The 9,261-nt window shown below is 45.6% G+C and overlaps 1 long non-coding RNA gene across 1 annotated transcript; it reads left to right on the plus strand.

The window, feature by feature from the left end:
- Positions 1-3,130: 3,130 nt before the first annotated feature.
- LOC140693814 (uncharacterized) lies at positions 3,131-8,059 on the plus strand. Its single transcript, XR_012069519.1, has 3 exons — positions 3,131-3,236; positions 6,437-6,509; positions 7,883-8,059. It is a non-coding gene; the product is annotated as an uncharacterized lncRNA (long non-coding RNA).
- The last annotated feature ends 1,202 nt before the right edge of the window (positions 8,060-9,261 follow it).

Consider the following 9,261-nt stretch of genomic DNA (forward strand, 5'->3'; position numbering starts at 1 on the left):
GCTGTTGTTGCATTAGTTTTGATGAAAAACCAATACTATTTCGATTTGCATAACTTCATTTTGATAATGCTTATCTCACAATTCTGAAAGTGCGCAGGACACTTCCTCTTGTGGAAATGAAGCTTTTAAAGGTTCTCAGCTCTGCATTCTGCTCTATGTCATTTTGGAGTGTTTCCAAAACAGCAAACTGAGAGTGCGCTTGTGCTTTGTAGTTCCACGGGAATGTCCCAATGGAAGCAGTTCTTCTCAGAGCTTCTCTGTCTACAGAAACACCAGTGGAAGCATATCTATGGATGTCACATATCAGGGCCTGCTGGAATGATCCCGCAGACCTACCTTGGTGTCCTCGGTGCCGTACCGTGCTGGTGCCATCCAAAATGTAGCATCCGCTTTAGGGAGATAATGCTGTAGGTAATGTTTCCTCTTCTAACGCTGTGGACTTGGACCACTCTTCCTTGTCCTCTCATCCTTGTGGCACGGGTGCACGAAGGCAACCACACAGCTGTTGCGCATCCTGTGCCTCAAACCAAACCATAATCCCAGCCCAGGTTATGAATGTAGCAGATCCTAAGGCTTTTCATTCTGATTTCAAAACCAAGGCCCCCTGGATCCCTCAGACCAGATGAACGATATCTCTGATTCAGCCCCACACGTGCTCTATTGGCAAAATGCCCAATTGGTCCCTGGTCCTGCAGATGCACTGGGTGTGGCCATGGGACATATTGGTAATCTCAACCACGTGACCAGTTTTGATGCTTTATCATTGGTACACATTTTGGTTTGCTCTCTTGATTCGACCCACCACATCCCACAATTCACTCCAGATCCCTGAGACTCAGCGTGTGCCATCATTCGTAGCCCTATCCCTCACAGAACGTTGCCTCTGCTACCTCAAATGTGGCAGCTGGGATCTTGGACTCCGAATCAACTGTGGGGATATTTTGCGCTGGTTTCTTTGAGTTCTGTCAGCCAAGCATCTGCTGTGCACTCTTGTAAATCTCAGCACATCACCTTCTATCCCATGTCTCCTGTCCGCTTGAGAGAGTGCATCCAAGTTAAACAGAGTTTCACCCTTGTTGCTCCATCACCAGGGGTCAGACCCTCACTGGATTCCATTTCCTGCTTTGCCTTCTCCTGCTTCCAGGTGTCCTGAGGCCTCATCCTGTCTTTGGAAGTAACTGACCTCTCTTCGGCAAGTGTCCTGTGCCAAGGGCTGTGTGAGTGGATGTTTCCATTGCTCTGTTCATGGGAGCGAGTGAGTGCAGGTTGCACTTCTTCTCTGCCAACTGGGCATCGATGAATCAACACTATCCAGATACATTTCACAGAAATGTGATATTTGCTTAGCTCTTTGTTTCTATACAGCCGTGGTGGGAGGGATGGTCCGAATACACCTGTTTTGACATTGTGTTGATATCTCATTTGCAGTCTTTAAGAAGTTTAAAAGAATTCATTTACATGTTTTGGGAGTTATACGAAAATGAAGTTATTTTTTGAAACACACTCAATCGACCTAGAAGCCAGACTTGTCAATTTTGGTAACATTTTGTCAGCTCGACGGAAAACCTAGACAGATAGAATGCAAATTGGCAGTCCAAACTGTTAAAGGGTTCATGTCGGCTCTTTACGGTTGAAGCCTCCGAAACCAACAGGAACCATGAAATAACTATTGGAAACTTGAAATAACCCCCAAACTTGGATACACTTGTGCATTGGTGCCCTTTACTCCCAATGACACCTACTGGCCAATATTGGCATTTCAAGGGGTAACATCCCTCTCTAGGAAAATACAAGAGGAAAGAAACCAAATATATACATGTAGGTTTGAATCCAAAAGCACCTAGAGGCATTCTAGCTAGGAGAACCCTGCTGCAATTATGCTAGTCTTTGGAGAACCAGGTGTTCTTCTATCAGTGATGAGAACGCTTAATCATCTGATCATGTTGGGTAAAGCCATTTAACGCAACCAAGTCTGCACCCGCATGATATAGTGCCCACGGGGGCTTGACTCAAGTGAAAGACGATCCACATAAGCTGTGTCTTTTATATCATTGGTGACTTTTACAGTACAGTTCTCTTTCTGACTTGTACTATTTACCTATACTGTCTTGAAAAATTGAGGCCTAATACAGATTCAAGTTCAGTCAGATTCCCCTCTCTTACCACACTCCCTTCACCCCAGGGAAGACATAAACACAACATTTGCTGAATCTAGCGGAAGGCCATCGTTTCTAGGTGTGAGCTAAGTATTCAATTCCTATCTATTTCAGCCAAGTTTATTGGACCTTTAAGGAGTTCACTGTTGTTCACAGAGTGTGAAGCTGGAGGAACTCTGATTCTAGGAGGGGCTTGTTTTACTCGTAATGGCTTCATTGCAGCTCAGCTACTGATCCTTCAAAATGGATGCCTGTGTGGAGGGGAGGGAAGGCAAGTGCTTGCTAGCTAGGCCCAAACCTGGGAAAAGGCTTACCTGGGCTTGGTGAATTCTGGTCTGAATGGCTTGGGAAGGCCCCTTGGGAAGTGTGGATTCCCATGACCTCTTCCAAGAACAGGAGCGTTTTGATCATCTCTGCCATCTCTTCTCTTGCAGACGTCAGGGACCTTGGACCCGTTCTTGGAGAAGAGAATTGAGGAACTTCCTCAAGTCCACGTTGGCACTCCGTATGTTTCTGCCAGTATCAGCGAGGTTCAATATGTCTCATGAATGTCTTTTGAGCCTGGTATCCTCTACAGCTGTCTCCACGCCAGTATTCTCCATTGTAGCAGAACATCTCTCATCCATGTGTTCGCATCTCTCCTCAATCCGTTCAGCCAGCTTTTCGGCCAGCTTCTCTTCGTGTCTCCCCTAAAGTTGACTTCACCAGGACTGGGCAAGTCTGAAAGTACCTCGGAGCCTCACCAGTAAGCTGATGACAGGCAGATCTTCCACTGTCTGCCCTTTCAGGTTCTGGAAACTGACCTGTGACCTCAGGTCTTTGGGCAGCAGCAGTATCTCGAACTTACACAGCTTCCCGGACCAAACACCTAAGCCAAGCTCCACAGAGGGCGGCAGCCCCTCCATCACACTGATCCACCCACAGAACTCTGCCCGGTTACCTAGGATCCAACAGCCACAACAAGCCTCGCGGTACACACCAACATTCCACCTGGAATCCAACCGCTAACTGCCATCCCCAATGGCTGCTGCATCTTGTCAGTGTTGGGGGAGGGGCTGCATCCGACGAGAAGTTCCTAAGGTAAATGTGATTCTACCCACTAGCGTCCCATGGGCCTTTCTTCTTCCCTCTTTCCTTTTGTTCAGATCTCTATGCACAGTACCAATGGAGGGAAGTGTGTCCCTTTTCAGTTGATGGTTTCACACGTCTTTAAACTTTCTAACAGTTCACAGTACACAGAGACCCACTAAAGGAGACTTATGTTCCTATAATATCCGTACACCCGGAACACATATGCGTCGCCTGATTTCTGCTGAAACACCCGCACTCTCAGGACATGGATCCATTGGTTTCATGGGGGCTGAAATTCCAAGAAATGAAACCAACCCCAATGTGCACTTTGCTGTCAGTCTCTTTTGCTCTTAGTACACTTTGGCAGAGCTACTTGCCTTTGTTATAGGCTTCTTACAATTCTTCTCTACGTAGCCTAGAATATGGCATTCCTTCATCCTGTTGGAAGACATACAAGTCTACATCACGGACTAGGAATCCATTTGATTCCAAATCGGCATTAGGGTTAGGTCACGATATGTTCTTATGAATCAAAATTTACGAATATGAATGCACGCCTCCGAATACAAGTGTGCTGAGTACATGCAAGCCGCGATAATGGGTCGATGCATGCTGAATGATCCTTGACATCACCTTAAGTATTTTCTTTTGAATAATCATGGTTCCCTTGGTAAATATCAGCCAACCGTACCATTTTGGTGTTTGTTTGTTGGTTTGATTCTTTGTTGGTCTGCTTCTCGCTTGTATTGCATACACGACAGGCCATGCATCTCTCCTTAAGCTTGAAACAGAGAGTCAAATAAGCTGATTCACTTAAGAGAGTGCTTCCAATCACCTATGATTTCCTGCTTCCCTCTCCCATCTTTAGGGTTTTGATGTCCTCCTTGCCTTCTTCTTGTTTCTTCTTTGCCACTCCTGCTCTTCTTGCATTTCCAATAATGGTTTCTTCTTTCCATTTCATCTTGCTGCTTTTCTATTCAGGGTAGATTTCTCAACCATTCTTGTAGGATAAGTTTTGAACTGCTGAATTCTTTTAAGATTTGCCCGTTTGTGGAATTTTCTAGCTCTGCCGTTATTAGGACTGGCGGTCATGTGGCATAGGCTCCCCTAGGTGGCAGCATTTGGCCATTCAGGATATGGTCTGTGTCCTGGCACTCCTCCCTCTCCTGCAATATTGCTGCCGAGATATCAGCTGAATCCCCTCTTGAGGTTCCCTTGTGACTATGTTGTTTCCTCCAGGTGCATTTTAAATCACTGTGATATTCGTGAGCTTTGTTGATTTGAATCATACAGCTGCTGGTAGGTCTATTGGGATTCCACCTCCTTTGGATGCTGTGTAATTCCTGAATTCGCATACATGATTCTTTCTTGGCTTTCCGGAAGTTTCAGTCTGATTTTTCTACAGATAAATTTTCAGACATTTTTTGTTTCCTTATCTCTTGCTTTTCCATCTGGGACCCTTATGAATTCTAGTCTTTCATGCCCTGTCTTAACCCAGGGTTCAACAGCAATGTTTACATTGCTTTGCACTTGCTTTCCTATGTCTGCTTCTGACCGAGGTTTTTCTGATCCCATGTCTTCACAGTCATTCACGCATCCCTCTGCATTAACTAGTCTGCTTACGACTAAATTTTAGCCCTGATATTATCACATCCATTGAGTTTCCTGATATTTTTTGGCTCGTCTTTAGACTTTCTCTTCCCCTTTTCCGGTATTCTGCCTTATGTGATTCTGAGACACTGTTGTTTTTCAGTGATTTCCTGACCTCCATTTTCAACACATGGTCTGTATAGCTTTTTGAAGTCTAGTTGTTTGAAAGCTTATCTTTTGGGCCTTCAATATCTTTGGAACTGAAAATGGTACTTCCTGTTTCTTTTACTGTACTTCTTCACCTCTACTGCTCAGGTAATATCAGGTATGTAATGTGGACTTCTAGGGCTTTGTTAAGTGAAAATTTTAGACTTTTGGCTCTACGCAATTCCATGGGATTTCTGTGCGGACAATTTCTCCTAGACATTGATGCCATATCGTGTTCCTGTGTGTGTAGTCTGGTATGTCTCCAATTGCGGTTGTTGCATTAGTTTTGATGAAAAACCAATACTATTTCGATTTGCATAACTTCATTTTGATAATGCTTATCTCACAATTCTGAAAGTGCGCAGGACACTTCCTCTTGTGGAAATGAAGCTTTTAAAGGTTCTCAGCTCTGCATTCTGCTCTATGTCATTTTGGAGTGTTTCCAAAACAGCAAACTGAGAGTGCGCTTGTGCTTTGTAGTTCCACGGGAATGTCCCAATGAAAGCAGTTCTTCTCAGAGCTTCTCTGTCTACAGAAACACCAGTGGAAGCATATCTATGGATGTCACATATCAGGGCCTGCTGGAATGATCCCGCAGACCTACCTTGGTGTCCTCGGTGCCGTACCGTGCTGGTGCCATCCAAAATGTAGCATCCGCTTTAGGGAGATAAGGCTGTAGGTAATGCTTCCTCTTCTAACGCTGTGGACTTGGACCACTCTTCCTTGTCCTCTCATCCTTGTGGCACGGGTGCACGAAGGCAACCACACAGCTGTTGCGCATCCTGTGCCTCAAACCAAACCATAATCCCAGCCCAGGTTATGAATGTAGCAGATCCTAAGGCTTTTCATTCTGATTTCAAAACCAAGGCCCCCTGGATCCCTCAGACCAGATGAACGATATCTCTGATTCAGCCCCACACGTGCTCTATTGGCAAAATGCCCAATTGGTCCCTGGTCCTGCAGATGCACTGGGTGTGGCCATGGGACATATTGGTAATCTCAACCACGTGACCAGTTTTGATGCTTTATCATTGGTACACATTTTGGTTTGCTCTCTTGATTCGACCCACCACATCCCACAATGCACTCCAGATCCCTGAGACTCAGCGTGTGCCATCATTCGTAGCCCTATCCCTCACAGAACGTTGCCTCTGCTACCTCAAATGTGGCAGCTGGGATCTTGGACTCCGAATCAACTGTGGGGATATTTTGCGCTGGTTTCTTTGAGTTCTGTCAGCCAAGCATCTGCTGTGCACTCTTGTAAATCTCAGCACATCACCTTCTATCCCATGTCTCCTGTCCGCTTGAGAGTGTGCGTCCAAGTTAAACAGAGTTTCACCCTTGTTGCTCCATCACCAGGGGTCAGACCCTCACTGGATTCCATTTCCTGCTTTGCCTTCTCCTGCTTCCAGGTGTCCTGAGGCCTCATCCTGTCTTTGGAAGTAACAGACCTCTCTTCGGCAAGTGTCCTGTGCCAAGGGCTGGGTGAGTGGATGTTTCCATTGCTCTGTTCATGGGAGCGAGTGAGTGCAGGTTGCACTTCTTCTCTGCCAACTGGGCATCGATGAATCAACACTATCCAGATACATTTCACAGAAATGTGATATTTGCTTAGCTCTTTGTTTCTATACAGCCGTGGTGGGAGGGATGGTCCGAATACACCTGTTTTGACATTGTGTTGATATCTCATTTGCAGTCTTTAAGAAGTTTAAAAGAATTCATTTACATGTTTTGGGAGTTATACGAAAATGAAGTTATTTTTTGAAACACACTCAATCGACCTAGAAGCCAGACTTGTCAATTTTGGTAACATTTTGTCAGCTCGACGGAAAACCTAGACAGATAGAATGCAAATTGGCAGTCCAAACTGTTAAAGGGTTCATGTCGGCTCTTTACGGTTGAAGCCTCCGAAACCAACAGGAACCATGAAATAACTATTGGAAACTTGAAATAACCCCCAAACTTGGATACACTTGTGCATTGGTGCCCTTTACTCCCAATGACACCTACTGGCCAATATTGGCATTTCAAGGGGTAACATCCCTCTCTAGGAAAATACAAGAGGAAAGAAACCAAATATATACATGTAGGTTTGAATCCAAAAGCACCTAGAGGCATTCTAGCTAGGAGAACCCTGCTGCAATTATGCTAGTCTATGGAGAACCAGGTGTTCTTCTATCAGTGATGAGAACGCTTAATCATCCGATCATGTTGGGTAAAGCCATTTAACGCAACCAAGTCTGCACCCGCATGATATAGTGCCCACGGGGGCTTGACTCAAGTGAAAGACGATCCACATAAGCTGTGTCTTTTATATCATTGGCGACTTTTACAGTACAGTTCTCTTTCTGACTTGTACTATTTACCTATACTGTCTTGAAAAATTGAGGCCTAATACAGATTCAAGTTCAGTCAGATTCCCCTCTCTTACCACACTCCCTTCACCCCAGGGAAGACATAAACACAACATTTGCTGAATCTAGCGGAAGGCCATCGTTTCTAGGTGTGAGCTAAGTATTCAATTCCTATCTATTTCAGCCAAGTTTATTGGACCTTTAAGGAGTTCACTGTTGTTCACAGAGTGTGAAGCTGGAGGAACTCTGATTCTAGGAGGGGCTTGTTTTACTCGTAATGGCTTCATTGCAGCTCAGCTACTGATCCTTCAAAATGGATGCCTGTGTGGAGGGGAGGGAAGGCAAGTGCTTGCTAGCTAGGCCCAAACCTGGGAAAAGGCTTACCTGGGCTTGGTGAATTCTGGTCTGAATGGCTTGGGAAGGCCCCTTGGGAAGTGTGGATTCCCATGACCTCTTCCAAGAACAGGAGCGTTTTGATCATCTCTGCCATCTCTTCTCTTGCAGACGTCAGGGACCTTGGACCCGTTCTTGGAGAAGAGAATTGAGGAACTTCCTCAAGTCCACGTTGGCACTCCGTATGTTTCTGCCAGTATCAGCGAGGTTAAATATGTCTCATGAATGTCTTTTGAGCCTGGTATCCTCTACAGCTGTCTCCACGCCAGTATTCTCCATTGTAGCAGAACATCTCTCATCCATGTGTTCGCATCTCTCCTCAATCCGTTCAGCCAGCTTTTCGGCCAGCTTCTCTTCGTGTCTCCCCTAAAGTTGACTTCACCAGGACTGGGCAAGTCTGAAAGTACCTCGGAGCCTCACCAGTAAGCTGATGACAGGCAGATCTTCCACTGTCTGCCCTTTCAGGTTCTGGAAACTGACCTGTGACCTCAGGTCTTTGGGCAGCAGCAGTATCTCGAACTTACACAGCTTCCCGGACCAAACACCTAAGCCAAGCTCCACAGAGGGCGGCAGCCCCTCCATCACACTGATCCACCCACAGAACTCTGCCCGGTTACCTAGGATCCAACAGCCACAACAAGCCTCGCGGTAAACTCCAACATTCCACCTGGAATCCAACCGCTAACTGCCATCCCCAATGGCTGCTGCATCTTGTCAGTGTTGGGGGAGGGGCTGCATCCGACGAGAGGTTCCTAAGGTAAATGTGATTCTACCCACTAGCGTCCCATGGGCCTTTCTTCTTCCCTCTTTCCTTTTGTTCAGAGCTCTATGCACCGTACCAATGGAGGGAAGTGTGTCCCTTTTCAGTTGATGTTTTCACACGTCTTTAAACTTTCTAACAGTTCACAGTACACAGGGACCCACTAAAGGAGACTTATGTTCCTATAAGATCCGTACACCCGGAATACATATGCGTCGCCTGATTTCTGCTGAAACACCCACACTCTCAGGACATGGATCCATTGGATTCATGGGGGCTGAAATTCCAAGAAATGAAACCAACCCCAATGTGCACTTTGCTGTCGGTCTCTTTTGCACTTAGTACACTTTGGCAGAGCTACTTGCCTTTGTTATCGGCTTCTTACATTTCTTCTCTACGTAGCCTAAAATATGGCATTCCTTCATCCTGTTGGAAGACATACAAGTCTACATCACGGACTAGGAAACCATTTGATTCCAAATCGGCATTAGTGTTAGGTCACGATATGCTCTTATGAATCAAAATTTACGAATATGAATGCACGCTTCTGATTTCCGAATACAAGTGTGCTGAGTACATGCAAGCCACGATACTGGGTCGATGCGTGCTGAATGATCCTTGACATCACCTTGAGTATTTTCTTTTGAATAATCATGTTTCCCATGGTATATGTCAGCCAACCGTACCATTTTGGTGCATGTTTGTTGGTTTGATTCTTTGTTGGTCTGCT

Source organism: Vicugna pacos, unplaced genomic scaffold (genome assembly GCF_048564905.1).
Source record: "Vicugna pacos unplaced genomic scaffold, VicPac4 scaffold_20, whole genome shotgun sequence".
In the NCBI taxonomy this organism is placed as follows: Eukaryota; Metazoa; Chordata; class Mammalia; order Artiodactyla; family Camelidae; genus Vicugna; species Vicugna pacos.